At 51.2% G+C, this 13,040-nt stretch overlaps 1 pseudogene; it reads left to right on the top strand.

Moving 5' to 3' along the window:
• The first annotated feature begins 8,595 nt into the window (after positions 1-8,595).
• Positions 8,596-10,799, top strand: LOC133263342 (uncharacterized; annotated as a pseudogene).
• The last annotated feature ends 2,241 nt before the right edge of the window (positions 10,800-13,040 follow it).

Below are 13,040 nucleotides of genomic sequence, written 5' to 3' on the forward strand. Positions count from 1 at the left end.
ACCGATTGGAAATTAAAACAATTTGAACAAAGACGAGAAATTGTAAAAGGATCCCCCCAATGGTGGGATATTTTTGCTAAGGGAATACACCCCCAATATTATTGTTACCACTCAAATCAACCAGTCCCTTTTGTGACTGAAATCGTGGCTGTCCAGTGCCGGAGGGAAGTACTAACCGTGTCTTGCTTGGCCCCATTAATTAAGGCTGTAAAGTGGGAAGCCTATGTAAGCAGGCAAAAAGCCCGAAACAGCTATTCTCCTGAAGAATTCCCTTGCTGCCGAGAAGATGGTACACCCCGTGGCTCGAAGCAACCGAGTCGACGGGCGAGGCAGAAGAGAAACAAACCGTGGAGAAAAGAGCCAGAAAAATGGGATGCAGAAGCAGCCATGGCCGAACTTCCCCAGGACTGGTAAGAATATATTTAAATTGGCAAAATTGACAAACACCCTTTTTCCTGGTATACCATTAGTCTTGATATTGATAATAACCCAGGCAAAAGGGGAAAACCCACATGAACCATTTAAGTGGGAACTAGTATCTTGGGAAGGAACGAGAACAATAGCCACTTTTAGCGACCCAGGGCCACCTGAATTCATAGTGGAACTTTGTGAATTAATACCAATACCTTGTGAAAAGGGGCCTCCATTTTATATATGCCCGGCCTCTGGACCAACTTACTGTAATTATCCCGGACATTACTATTGTGGGTATTGGGGATGTGAGACAATAGCCTCAGGCTGGTCAGTAAATACTCCTGATAAATATATAAAAGCAACCTGGACTCCTAACGGATGTGTACCTGAAGGCACAGGTGTAGATCTTACAGGTCTACGTGACGAATATGTATCTTCACGTGACAGGGAAATCTGTACCTACATCAAATTTCAAGTATTAAATCCCCAAGATGACAAGTGGTTAATAGGACGAACATGGGGAATACGTATCCATGCAGGAATTCCTAAAGACAGGGGAGGGCACTTTCTCATAAGAAAAGTTAAAATACCACATGATCCGCTCCCTGTTGGGCCGAATAAAGTATTGAATCCACCCACTTTTCCTAAGGAAAAGATTGTCCCCACAAGTGTTAACTCCCTATCAGTAACAGACGCGGTGACTGAGTCTTCTGTAGTTAGGGATTCAGGAAAGTCAGAATTCAAAGACCCTTTATGGGATTTAATGCAAGCCTCTTATCGTGCCCTTAATGAAAGCAAACCAGATCTAACTAAGGAATGCTGGTTATGTTACAATGTTGGACCACCATATTTTGAGGCAATTGGAAAAGTAGGGAAGATTCAATGGTCTAGTGGTTCAAACCCACAAGAATGCCCATGGGATGACCAGAGAAACCATACGCAAGGCATTACTATTCAATTAGTAACAGGCCAAGGAAAATGTATAGGTACAGTGCCCAAAAAGTATCAGCCTTTGTGCAACCGAACAGTCACTATAGAAAAACACACTATAGAGAAACACAAGAATAAAAATGACAAATGGGCTATCCCGACACCAGGAGCTAAATGGGTTTGTTCAGACATCGGAGTAACGCCTTGCCTATCCCTAAAGGTGTTTGATAAATCTCAGTTTTGCGTACAGGTGATTATTGTTCCTCGTCTGATCTATCACACCTCTGAGGAGGTGTTACACCATTTTGAAGGAGACCTGAATAGACAAAAATGAGAGCCAATTACAGTGGTAACCTTAGCTACACTGCTGATAGCGGGCGGAGTTGGAGCAGGCACAGGCATAGCCTCCCTAGTAAAAGGTCAGGAATTACAAAGTTTGCAGATGGCTGTAGATGAGGATTTAGCAAAAATAGAACAATCTATCCAAAATTTAGCCACTTCAGTAAAGTCTTTATCAGAAGTAGTACTGCAAAATAGAAGAGGATTAGATCTGTTGTTCTTAAAGGAGGGAGGGTTATGTGTAGCTCTCAATGAAGAATGTTGTTCTTTTGCTGACCATACGGGAGTAGTCCAGGACACCATGTCTGAACTCCGGAAAAGGTTAGATCAACGTAAGAAAGATCGTGAGACGGGCAGGTCATGGTATGAGAACTGGTTTAATGTTTCACCCTGGCTAACCACTTTGTTATCTACTTTAGCAGGACCGCTTATTATGCTAATCTTAGGACTTGTATTTGGACCTTGTATATTGCGTTATATTTTACATTTTATTAAGGAAAGGCTTGACATAGCCAAATTGCTTATTCTAACTACAAAATTCGAAACAAAGTATAAGAAGGTATCTATCAATGAAGAGGAAGAATACTGTGAATGTACTATACCACGAAAATGCTATGAATGTAACTGCGAGGTATTACCTTGTGAATGTTATGATAAGTGTTGGGAGTGTGGGAACAAATTAGCTTACAGTACTGAGAATGAAAATGAAAGTAACATCTAATAAACAATAATAGGATAAAAAGAAAAAGGGGGGATTGTGAAAAACTAGGGACTATGGTATTGTTTATTAAGATTTATGCTAAGCCTGATGTAAAGATTAGACAACAAAAGAAAAGATAACCGTGGTCACTTGTGCAGATTAAACCAGACACCGCTTGCGCAAGTTTTGAGGAAACATCTGCAAGTTTTGAGGAAATATCTGCAAGTTTTGAGGAAATATCTGCAAGATGTTCTAAAAAAAACTGGCAGACATATGGGTGGGGGCAACTATTGCTTTGCTTAAGTGCTTTACTTGCATAAGTTGACACCAAAATTACTTACAAACCGCAAGACGCTTACTAAGGGCTTTTGCAAAATAATTCTAAAAATTATTGCACAGCAAGTTGAAGACCATATATGGAAAAGGATATCTAAAGGTAACCGAGGAGGACTTCAAGCCTTCAGCCTCAAGCAACTGGGGCATGCGCAGAGTACTCCGTTGAAGATACGAATGCGGAACTGGAGGACTGATAAAAAGGGACTGTTAGAACTGTTCAGGACGGCAGTTGTCGGAGCACAGACTCCCCTGTCGTCCAGCGCTGTCTTTGCTCATATTCAACTTGCTATAATTAATAAAATTCAACTGGATTATGATCCGTTGTGGTCCCAATTTATAACAGTAGGGTAAGGCTTAGGATGTGTTAGGGTTAGGTGTTAGGGTAAGTATTAGGGATTAGTGTGAGGTATATGCTTAGGATGGCTTTTGGATAGTGTTAGGCTCAGGGGTTAGGGTTAAGGTGGCAGCCATTAGAGTTAGGGGTTAGAAATAAGAGCTATAATAAGGGTTAAGGTTATGGGTTATGCCTAGCTTTAGGGTAAGGGTTAGGTTTAGGATAGGTTAGTATTAGTTGTTAGGGTAAGGGTTAGAGTTATTATATGTTACTCTTATGATTAGGCTCATGGTTAGGGTTAAGGGTAAAGGGTAGGGTTAGGCCTGGTTTAGCCTAGCCTGCCTTATATAAGCCTAGCCTACCTGATCTCTGTCTGGGTTACATTACATTGCCCTAACCTAGCCTAGCTCTGCCTGCCTTAGATTAGAATAGCCTACCCTAGCCTGTGTTAGCCTAGCCTCGGTTAGATTTTCATAGCCTAGCTCTGCTAGCTTATGTGAGACTAGCCTAGCCTAGTCTGGCTTAGATTAGCCTAGCCTGGCTTAGATCAGCCTAGCCTAGTCTGGTTTACCCTAGCCTGGGTTAGAGTAGCCTAGCCTTGCCTACTCTGCCTGCATTAGATTAGATCAGGCTATCCTTGCCTAGCCTGGGTTAGCCTTGCCCAACCAAGCCTAGGTTAGCCTAGCCTGGGTTAGATCAGATTAGCCTAACTTAGCCGGTGACAGGCCAAACATTCGTGCTCTACTCCCTCTGCTGTTGGGCAGCCAAGAGCTACCACCAAAGAAGTTGGATTCAAATGGACTTTTAGGTGGGAAAGTGAGGAGCGACACCTATGTGGGTTGCCCCGTAGCAAAGATCACTGTGTGCTGAAGATGCCTAGCACCAGGTTTCGGGCCTGCTTCTTTGGCTGTGGGTCTAGAAGGTTAGGGTTACGAGTTAGCGTTACGCTGGAGTAGGCTTAGGGTAAGGTTTAAGTTTAGGGTTATGGATTACAGTTAGGGGGTAGTGTTAGGGTTTAAAATTAGACTTACAGTTAAGGATTATGGTTACCGTTAGGGGTTATAGCTAAGGGTTTAGGGTTAGTGTTAGGTTTAGGGTTTAGGGTAAGTGTTAGGGTAAGGTTTATGATGTGTTAGGCTTAGTTTCAGGGTTAGGTGTTAAGGTAAGTATTAGGGGTTATGCTTAGGTGTATGGTTAGGTTTGGTTATATTTAGTGTAAGGGTAGGTGTTTAGGGTTAAGTTAGCACCCATTAGGTTTAGGGGTTACGGTTAAGAGATAGGGTAAATATCAAGGTTATGGGTTAAGCTTAGGTTTAGGGTAAGCTTTAGGTTTAGATTCTAGATGGGTTAGTGTTAGTGGTTAGGGTAAGTGTTAGGGTTATTATGGGTACCCTTATGGTTAGGGTCATGTTTAGGGTTAAGGGTAAGGGTTAGGGTCAGGGTTAGGGTTAGGGTCAGGGTGAGGCCTGGTTTAGTCTAGCCTGCCTTAGATTAGCCTAGCTGACCATTGCTCTGCCTGGGTTAGATTACATTAGCCTAACCTAGACCAGCTTGGGTAAGATTTTCATAGCCCTGCCTGCCTTAGATTACAATAGCCTAGCGTAACCTCAGTTAGCCCAGCCTTGGTTTGCTTATCATAGCCTAGCTCTGCTGTCTTAGATTACACTAGCTTTGCCTCGCCTGGGTTAAATTAGCCGAGCCTGCCCTAGCTCTGCGTGGGTTAGACTAGGTTAGACTATCCTAACCTAGCCCAACCGAGGCAGGGTTGTGGTAGATTACATTAGCCTGGCTTAGCCAAACATTCATGCTCTACTCACTCTGCTGTTGGGCAGCTGAGAGCTACCACCAAAGACGTTGATATCAAATGGACTTTTAGGTGGGAACGTGAGGAGTGAAACCAATCTCAGCGGCACCGTAGCAAAGCTCACTGTGTGCTGAAGATGCCCAGCACCAGCTTTCTCGCCTGGTTCCTCGGTTATGGGAGTTCAGGGTTAGGGTTATGGGTTAGCACGGATTAAGGTTAGGCTAAGGGTTAGGGTTAGACTTAGGGATTAGGTTTGGGCTTTGGGGTAAGGGTTAGTGGTAGGGCTAGTGTTAAGATGTGTTAGGCTTAGGTTTAGGGTTAGGTGTTAGGGTAAGTATTAGGGGTTAGGTTTAGGTGTATGGTTCGGATGGGTTATGGCTAGTGTTAGGGTCAGGGGGTTGGGTTAAGGTGGCAGGCATTAGAGTTAGGGGTTAGAAATAAGAGTTAGAGTAAGGGTTAAGGTTATGGGTTATGGTTAGGTTTAGGGCAAGGGGCAGGTTTATGATGGGTTAGTGTTAAGGGTTCGTGTAATGGTTAGGGGTCTTATGTGTCACTCTTATTATTAGGGTAATGGTTAGGCTTAAGTGTTAGGTTTACAGTGAGGGTTTACAGTTAGGTTGAAGACATTGAGGTTAGGGGTAAGGGTTAGGGTCAGGGGTAAGGTTAGGCCTGCTTTAGCCTAGCCTGCCTTAGATTAGCCTAGCCTACCCTAGCTATGCCTGGGTTAGGTTACATTACATTAGCCTAACCTAGCCTATCTTGGCTTAGATTAGCCTAGCTCTGCCTGCCTTAGATTACAATAGCCTAGCCTAGCATTTATTAGCATAGGCTCGGTTAGATTACCATAGCCTAGCGTGGCTAGGTTAGATTAGACTAGCCTAGTTTAGTCTGGATTAGCCTAGGCTAGCCTACTCTGGATTAGCCTAGCCTGGGTTAGATTAGCCGAGCCTAGCCTACCTCTACCTCAGTTAGATTAGGTTAGATTATCCTAACCTAGCCTGGGTTAGCCTAGACCACCCGAGTCTGCCTTGGGTTACATTAGATTAGTCTAGTTTAGCCTGTGAGAGGCCAAATATTCACGCTCTACTCCCTCTGCTGCTGGGCAGCCGAGACCTACCAACAAAGAGGTTGGATTCAAATGGACTTCTAGATGGGAAAGTAAGGAGCGACACAAATCTCGGCGGCACCGTAGCAAAGCTCACTGTGTGCTGAAGATGCCCAGCCCCAGCTTTCTAGCCTGGTTCTTTGGCTATGGGAGAAGAGGATTAGGGTTACGGGTTAGGATGGATTAAAGTTAGGGTAAGGTTTAGGGTTAGAGTCAGGTTAGGGTTAGGGTTAGGGTTTAGGGTAAGGGTTAGGGTTTAGGGTAAGGGTTAGTGGTAGGGTAAGGGCGAGGATGTGTTTGGGTTAGGTATTAGGGTAAGTATTAGGGATTAGTGTTAGGTATATGCTTAGGATGGCTTTTAGATAGTGTTAGGATTAGGGGTTATGGTTAAGGTGGCAGCCATTAGAGTTAGGAGTTAGAAATAAGAGTTATAATAAGGGTTAAGGTTATGGGTTATGCTTAGCTTTAGGGTAAGGGTTAGGTTTAGGATGTGTTAGGTTTAGTTGGTAGGGTAAGGTTTAGGGTTATTATATGTTACTCTTATGATTAAGGTCATGGTTAGGGTTAAGGGTAAGGGTTAGGCCTGGTTTAGCCTAGCCTGTCTTATATAAGCCTAGCTTACCCTAGATCTGTCTGGGTTACATTACATTGACCTAAACTAGACTAGCTCTGCCTGCCTTAGATTAGAATAGCCTACCCTAGCCTGTGTTAGCCTAGCCTCGGTTAGATTTTCATAGCCTAGCTCTGCTAGCTTATGTGAGACTAGCCTAGCCTAGTCTGGCTTAGATTAGCCTAGCCTGGCTTAGATCAGCCTAGCCTAGTCTGGTTTACCCAGGCCTGGGTTAGAGTAGCCTAGCCTTGCCTACTCTGCCTGCATTAGATTAGATCAGGCTATCCTTGCCTAGCCTGGGTTAGCCTTGCCCAACCAAGCCTGAGTTAGCCTAGCCTGGGTTAGATCAGATTAGCCTAACTTAGCCGGTGACAGGCCAAACATTCGTGCTCTACTCCCTCTGCAGCTGGGCAGGCAAGAGCTACCACCAAAGAAGTTGGATTCAAACGGACTTTTAGGTGGGAAAGTGAGGAGCGACACCTACGTGGGTGGCCCCGTAGCAAAGCTCATTGTGTGCTCAAGATGCCTAGCACCAGGTTTCGGCCTGCTTCATTGGCTGTGGGTCTAGAAGGTTAGGGTTACGAGTTAGGGTTAGGGTGGAGGCCTTGGAGCAGGTGAGGGCGGAGCTTAAAGTGATGGGCGGGGCCGTGGGCGAGGCCGGGGCAGCGGTGCTGGAGCTGGGTGAGTTCATTGGGGGGTGGGGTGGGGGGTAAGGAGGCGGGGCTACCGGTCACCTGACCTGAGGATCTGCTCCCTTTGTTTCCTTGTAGAAGAGGCACTGGGGGCGGAGCTTAACGGCCAGGGGGCGGAGCGTCGTCGGGGGGAGGAGCTTCACGCCCTGGGGGCGGAGGCGGCCCAGGAGGGGCTGCGGCTGCGGAGGGAGCGGGCCCAGATAAGCTCCGCCCACCCGTAAGCGAGGAGTGGGCGGGGCTTCCCCATGGGTATCCCAATGGGGGCGGGGGGCAGCATTCCCATGATGCTCTGCGCTTGCAGGGAGCCGGGGCCAAAGGTGAGACTAACGTCGAAATTGGCGGTAAGAAGGGGCGGGGCTTATTGGGAAGGAGGAGGGGCTTATGGACGGGGGAGGGGTCTGAGCGTGGCCACGCCCCCATTGCCCCCCCCCCCCAGGCCGTGTGCAAGCTGCGGGAGGAGGCCCTGGAGGAGCTTATGAGGGGTGGGGCTTAGGGGGAGGAGCTTAGGAGAGGGGAGGGACTTAAGAAATGGGGCTTTGGGAGGGGGTGGAGCTTGGGGAAGGGGCAGAGCCAGTGGGCTGCTGGGGGTGTGGCTTAAAGGGGGCAGGACTTCCCTTATAAGGTTCTGAGGGTGTGGCCCCAGGGCACTAGGGAAGGGGCGGGGCTACCGGTGGGTGGAGCCAACAGAGGGGCGGGGTTGCGTCCTCCCCCCATTCCCCGTTGTTCCATTGCAGGAAGGGGTACCCCAAAATCAGCCCTGACCTTGACCCCAACCCTGACCCTGATGCTCAGCCCCCTATGAAGACCCTCATCCAGGTAAATGGGGGGACTTGAGGGGCACATTTGGTGGTGCTTTAGGGCTCGGAGCTCCCCATTGATGTGGGATCCCCCCTTTGCACCTCCCAGGACTGCTGGGTGGATGTGGGGGGACTCTGGGACCTCATCCACTCCTTGGCCTCCCGCCTGTCCCCCCTGAGGCTCCGGCTCCTCCAGCTGCAGGAGGAGATCCAGCAGCACCTGGAGGGGGACCCCAAAGCCCAGCAGGCTGCCAGGTAAAACCCTGCACCCCAAAACACCTCCCTGAACCCCAAAACCACCCCTCTGCACCCCAAACCACCCACTTGCACTCCAAAACCATTCCCCCTGCACCCCAAAGCACACCCCCTGCATCTGAAAACACCCCCTCTGCACCCCAAAACCATCCCCCCTGCACCCCAAAACAATCCACTACTTTTCAAACCATCTCCCCTGCACCCGAAAACCTTATCTCCTGCACCTCAAAACACACCCCCTGCACCCTAAAACCACCCCCATGCACCCAAAACCTCCCTATGGAGTCCCTCATGAACCCAAAACCCTCTCAAGGACCCCCTGAATGCGTCCTGCAGCCCGGTTTCCCCCCCTGCACCCCAAAACTGCCCCTGGGCCCTCCCCCATGACCTTTTCCTCCCCACTCCTGAACCTCAGAACCCTTTAGGGATCCTCTCTGTACTTTAAACCCCACTGGGTTTCCTTCTGAAGTGGGTGCTGGGCTCATAGGGGTCCTTAAAGCCCCCCCCAGATTCTCCCTAAACCCAGTGATGGGACCTTTTGGGGTGCCCCCAATCCCTCCATGGTCCCTGCAGTCCTTTCATGGTCCCGTCCCCCCCCAAAAAGGGTTCTTGAACCCCTTTGGGCCTCCCAAACTCCCCTCAACGTTTGGCTTTGGGGCCCCGTTGCCACCAGGTTGATGCTGGAGCCACGGGGCTCTCAGGGGCTTGGGAGGCCCTGATCCAGCAGGTCCAGAAGCTACGGGGCAGCCCCATGGACTCCCCAGAAACTGCCCTGGGGCCACTGAGGAGGCAGCTGCAGGAGGGGAAGCAGCGGCTGGTGGGTGCCAACGGGGGAATGTGGGGATTTGGGGGGGGTCCTGATGGGTTTGGGGGGGTCTGGGGGGTGGAATTTGATGGTTATGGGGAGGGGTTGGGGTCCCTAAAGGGTCCCAGCACCACTTTTTGGGAGGGATGAGGGATATCTGGGGGTCCTGGAGGGGGATTTTGGGTCTATAGGGGATGATCTGGGGGAGTTTGGGGCTTCAGCATTGCTGGGAGGGGGATCTGGGGTTCTGGATTGGTTTGGGGTGAAGGGAGAGGTTTTTGGGAGAAATATGGGGCGATATTTAAGGTGTTTGGGGGTCTTGAGGGGGTATTTGGGTCCCTCCCATGGCTTTGGGGTCCCTCATTTCCTTGTGTCCCCCCCCTCCACCCCTTCCAGTCCCGCCGCTGGATCCAGCTCCGGGCTCTGGCCCCATCCAATGAGAAGCTCCGAACGCAGCTGTGCCCCCTGCAGGCCCAGGTGAGTAACGAGGGGGAGGGAAGTGGGGCGGGGCTTAATGGTGAGTGGGCGAGGCCTCAGAGCTTTGGCCACGCCCCTTTCAGGCCCGAGGAGCTGTGCGGCTTCCCCCAGGGCTGCAGGGGGAAGGATAGCGGCTGCAGGAAGCGCTGAGCATGCTGGGAAAGGAGAGGGTGCCCCTCCCCCCGAGGTGAGTGAATTGGGGGGGGGGAGGGTGGTGGGGGAGGAGGGGGAAGGGCTGTGCTGAACCCTCCATTCTCCCTCTAGCCCCGCCGACTGCCCACTGCAGACAATCAGATGTGCCCTAGGAATGGCAGAGAGTGAGGGGGGGGAGGGGCCATAAAGGGGGAGGGGAATTGGAAGGATGTGCCATAGAGGGGGCAGGGGTCATAAAGAGGGGGAAGGCCATAAAGGGGGAAGGGCAATGCGAGAAGGGGACATAAAGGGGGGCGGGGCAATGGAAGGAGGGGTCATAAAGGGGGGAGGGCAATGGGGCTGTTGCTAAGGGGTGTTTGTGCCTCAGCCCCCACAGGGGGCGCTGTTGCTGGCGGCAGAGCTGCGGGGGGAGCTGGAACAGCTGCAGGAGGTGAGGTCAGCACAAGGGGCGTGGTCAGCGCAAGGGGCGGGACCCGGGAAGCCCCGCCCACCCCGCGGTGAGTGAGGGGGACGAGCTGGGGGGTGAGGGTGTGGCCTACGCTGACCCCGTCCCTTTGCAGCACCCGCGGAGGGCGTGGCCATCGCCGAGCTCCTCCCCCAGCTGCAGGCGCTGTCCATTCGGGTCCAGCAGTGCCTCGAGGGCTGGCCCCACCTCCAGGACGTCATCAGCCAATGGTGAGACGGCGAGGGTGGGTCCGTGAGCGGCCACGCCCACCATGTGTGATGTCACATTCCCCCTTCCCCCCTCCTTCGTCTCCCATAGGTGGGAGCAGCCGGCTCAGTGGATACTGGCTGCGCCCCCCAGCAACATCCCCTTCTCCCATTGGCTGAAGCGCTGGTCCCAGGCCACCCGTGCCCTAAACTTGCACCGCCCCCTCCCCTTAGCGCCACCCACCAGCGACAAGGAAGGGTGTGACCAGAGCAAGCCCCACCCCTGAGCCTCGGTTTCATCAGATGCTCCTATTGGATGGGGTGCAGGAGGCAGGGCTTGGAGGGGGGTGTGGCCACAAGGCTGCGGTCCTGGAAGCGGAATAGAGTAGGTCCTATAGAAATAGAGCAGTAAATAAAGCAGGTCCTGTGTTAATTACATGTAAATGAGGTTGCACCCATGTTAATGAGATGCAAAGCAGGTCTTGTGTTAATAAACTCGTCCCTCCTGTAGTAACAGCATGTCAACAAAGCAGAGCCTCCAATAACAATGCACAGATAACGTGTGGCCTACAGTAACACATAAATAAAGCAGGTCCTACAGTAATGAAAGTGTAAACAAAGCAGGTCCTGACATAATAAATTCCCTTATAAAGCACGACCTACAATAACAGCCTGGGAATAAAGTAGGACCTACAGGAATATGTAAATTAGACAGGCTCTATGTTAATAACAGGTACATAAAAGTAGATCCTACATTAAGAACTTGTAAATAAGTTACTCAGTAAAGCGGGTCCTGACATAACAACCACCCACAATACAGTACGTCCTACAGGAATGAAACTGTAAATACAACATGTAAATAAAGTAGGCCCTACATTAATAACTCCCTCAAAAAAATGGGTCCTACAATAATACCTCCTCGATAAAGTAGGACCTACAATAAGGGCCCATAAATGAAGTAGGTCCTGCCCCAATACCCTGTCAATAGAGCAGATCCAACAGCAACCGTACATAAAATAGGTCCTACATTAATAAGTGAGTAAATACAGGAGGTCCTGGCGCAGCACCATGTAAATACAGGAGGTCCTACAGTAAGAACGTGCAAATACGAGTGGCTCCATGTTAATGACATGTAAATAAAGCAGGTCCTCCACTAAAAAGACGCAAATTAAGTAGGCCCTCCATTAATAACATGTAAATAAGGAAGGGTCTGTGTTAGTAACATGTAAATAAGTTCAACCCTACATGAACTGCGTGTGAGTAAAGCAGGTCCTACGCTAATTGCATGTAAATAAGGGGGGGGGGTAATGATGGTGGGATGAGAAATGGGGAGGGATGGAGGGAGAGGGGGAGAAATGGCAGGAATGTGGGGAATGGGGGTGGGAAAAAGGGGAGGGGGAATGGGGCGCATAAGGGGGGGAGGAGAAGAGGGGACAAATGGGGGGCAGGGGCAAGGAAAAGCCCCATATTCAGGGCCATGCGGGGGCAGCCGGGACGGGGTTAAATGGGGACACGAGTTGGGGAGCTCAGAGCTGATTGGCTGTTGCCTGGGCAACGGTCGCCAGAACGAGGCGGGGGGGGGGGGGCGGGGTTGCCTGGCAACGCGCCGCACGGTGGAAGCTCACTGGCCGTCACCTGGCAACGCGCGGGAAGCGGTACGCGGAGACCCCATTGCCTAGCAACCAACCCGGAAGTGTGGCGAGCATCGCGGAACGGGGATGGGGAAAGGCCGAAATGCGGGGGGAGGGGGGAGAAGAGGCCTCGATTTCCTGTGAAATCTTTATTTATTGGTTAATTTTCCATTTTATACATTCTTAAGGTGATGCCTCACGCCTTCCCTCCCCTTCCCCCCCCCCCGCTATTTACATCGGTGTCAATAAGGCTTCGGATCGACCCCCCCCATCCCCCTTTATCCTCCCCTCTCCCATCCCGGCTATAAAGAGGGGGGGAGATCCCCACCCCCGACACCCCCGGGTGGGGGATGGGAGGTTGTGTCCATTGGGGACCATCCCCCCCCCCCCGTTTTGGAAGCTGAGGGCACCCAGGGCTGCTCCGGGAGTCGCTGCGGGGGGACCAGCCTCTGCCCAGCCGGCTCGGGGAGGTCCCTCACGGGCTGCTCTTCCTCAGTGCCTTTGGTCCGGAGGTGGAGCATGCGAGGGGTCACAGCTCAACCTGGGCCATGGAACAGGGCGTCACGGCCACCTACGAGGAGTGGAGAGGGACCGACATTGGCACAGCAGAGAATCATGGAATCCCAGAGTGGGCTGGGCTGGGCTGGAAGGGACCTTAAAGCTCACCCAGCTCCAACCCCCAAAGCCACAGGCAGGGACACCTTCCACTAGAGCAGCTTGCTCCATGGCTCTGTGTCTCTGTGCACTCCCAGGGCATCCTGGGGATACCCCTAGAGAATCCCAGAGAATGCCTGCAGCACCTCCAGAGCACCCCATGGACCCAGTCAGAGCTCATGCATCACAATGACCTTGGGGACATGGAGACCACAGGGGTGGCTGATTCTGGAACTCCCCGTGTTCAGGTGTGTGAGGTCACAGAACCCCACAGAACCCTTCAGAGGAGGCACCGGGAGATGACAGCTGCCCCAGGGAACACAAGCTACCGGTGGAGGAGGCAAGAGCAGCTC

Source organism: Pezoporus flaviventris, unplaced genomic scaffold, assembly GCF_033815535.1.
Source record: "Pezoporus flaviventris isolate CSIRO_AGI_PZ_B2104156 unplaced genomic scaffold, CSIRO_AGI_Pfla_v1 ptg000290l, whole genome shotgun sequence".
NCBI classification, from domain to species: Eukaryota; Metazoa; Chordata; class Aves; order Psittaciformes; family Psittacidae; genus Pezoporus; species Pezoporus flaviventris.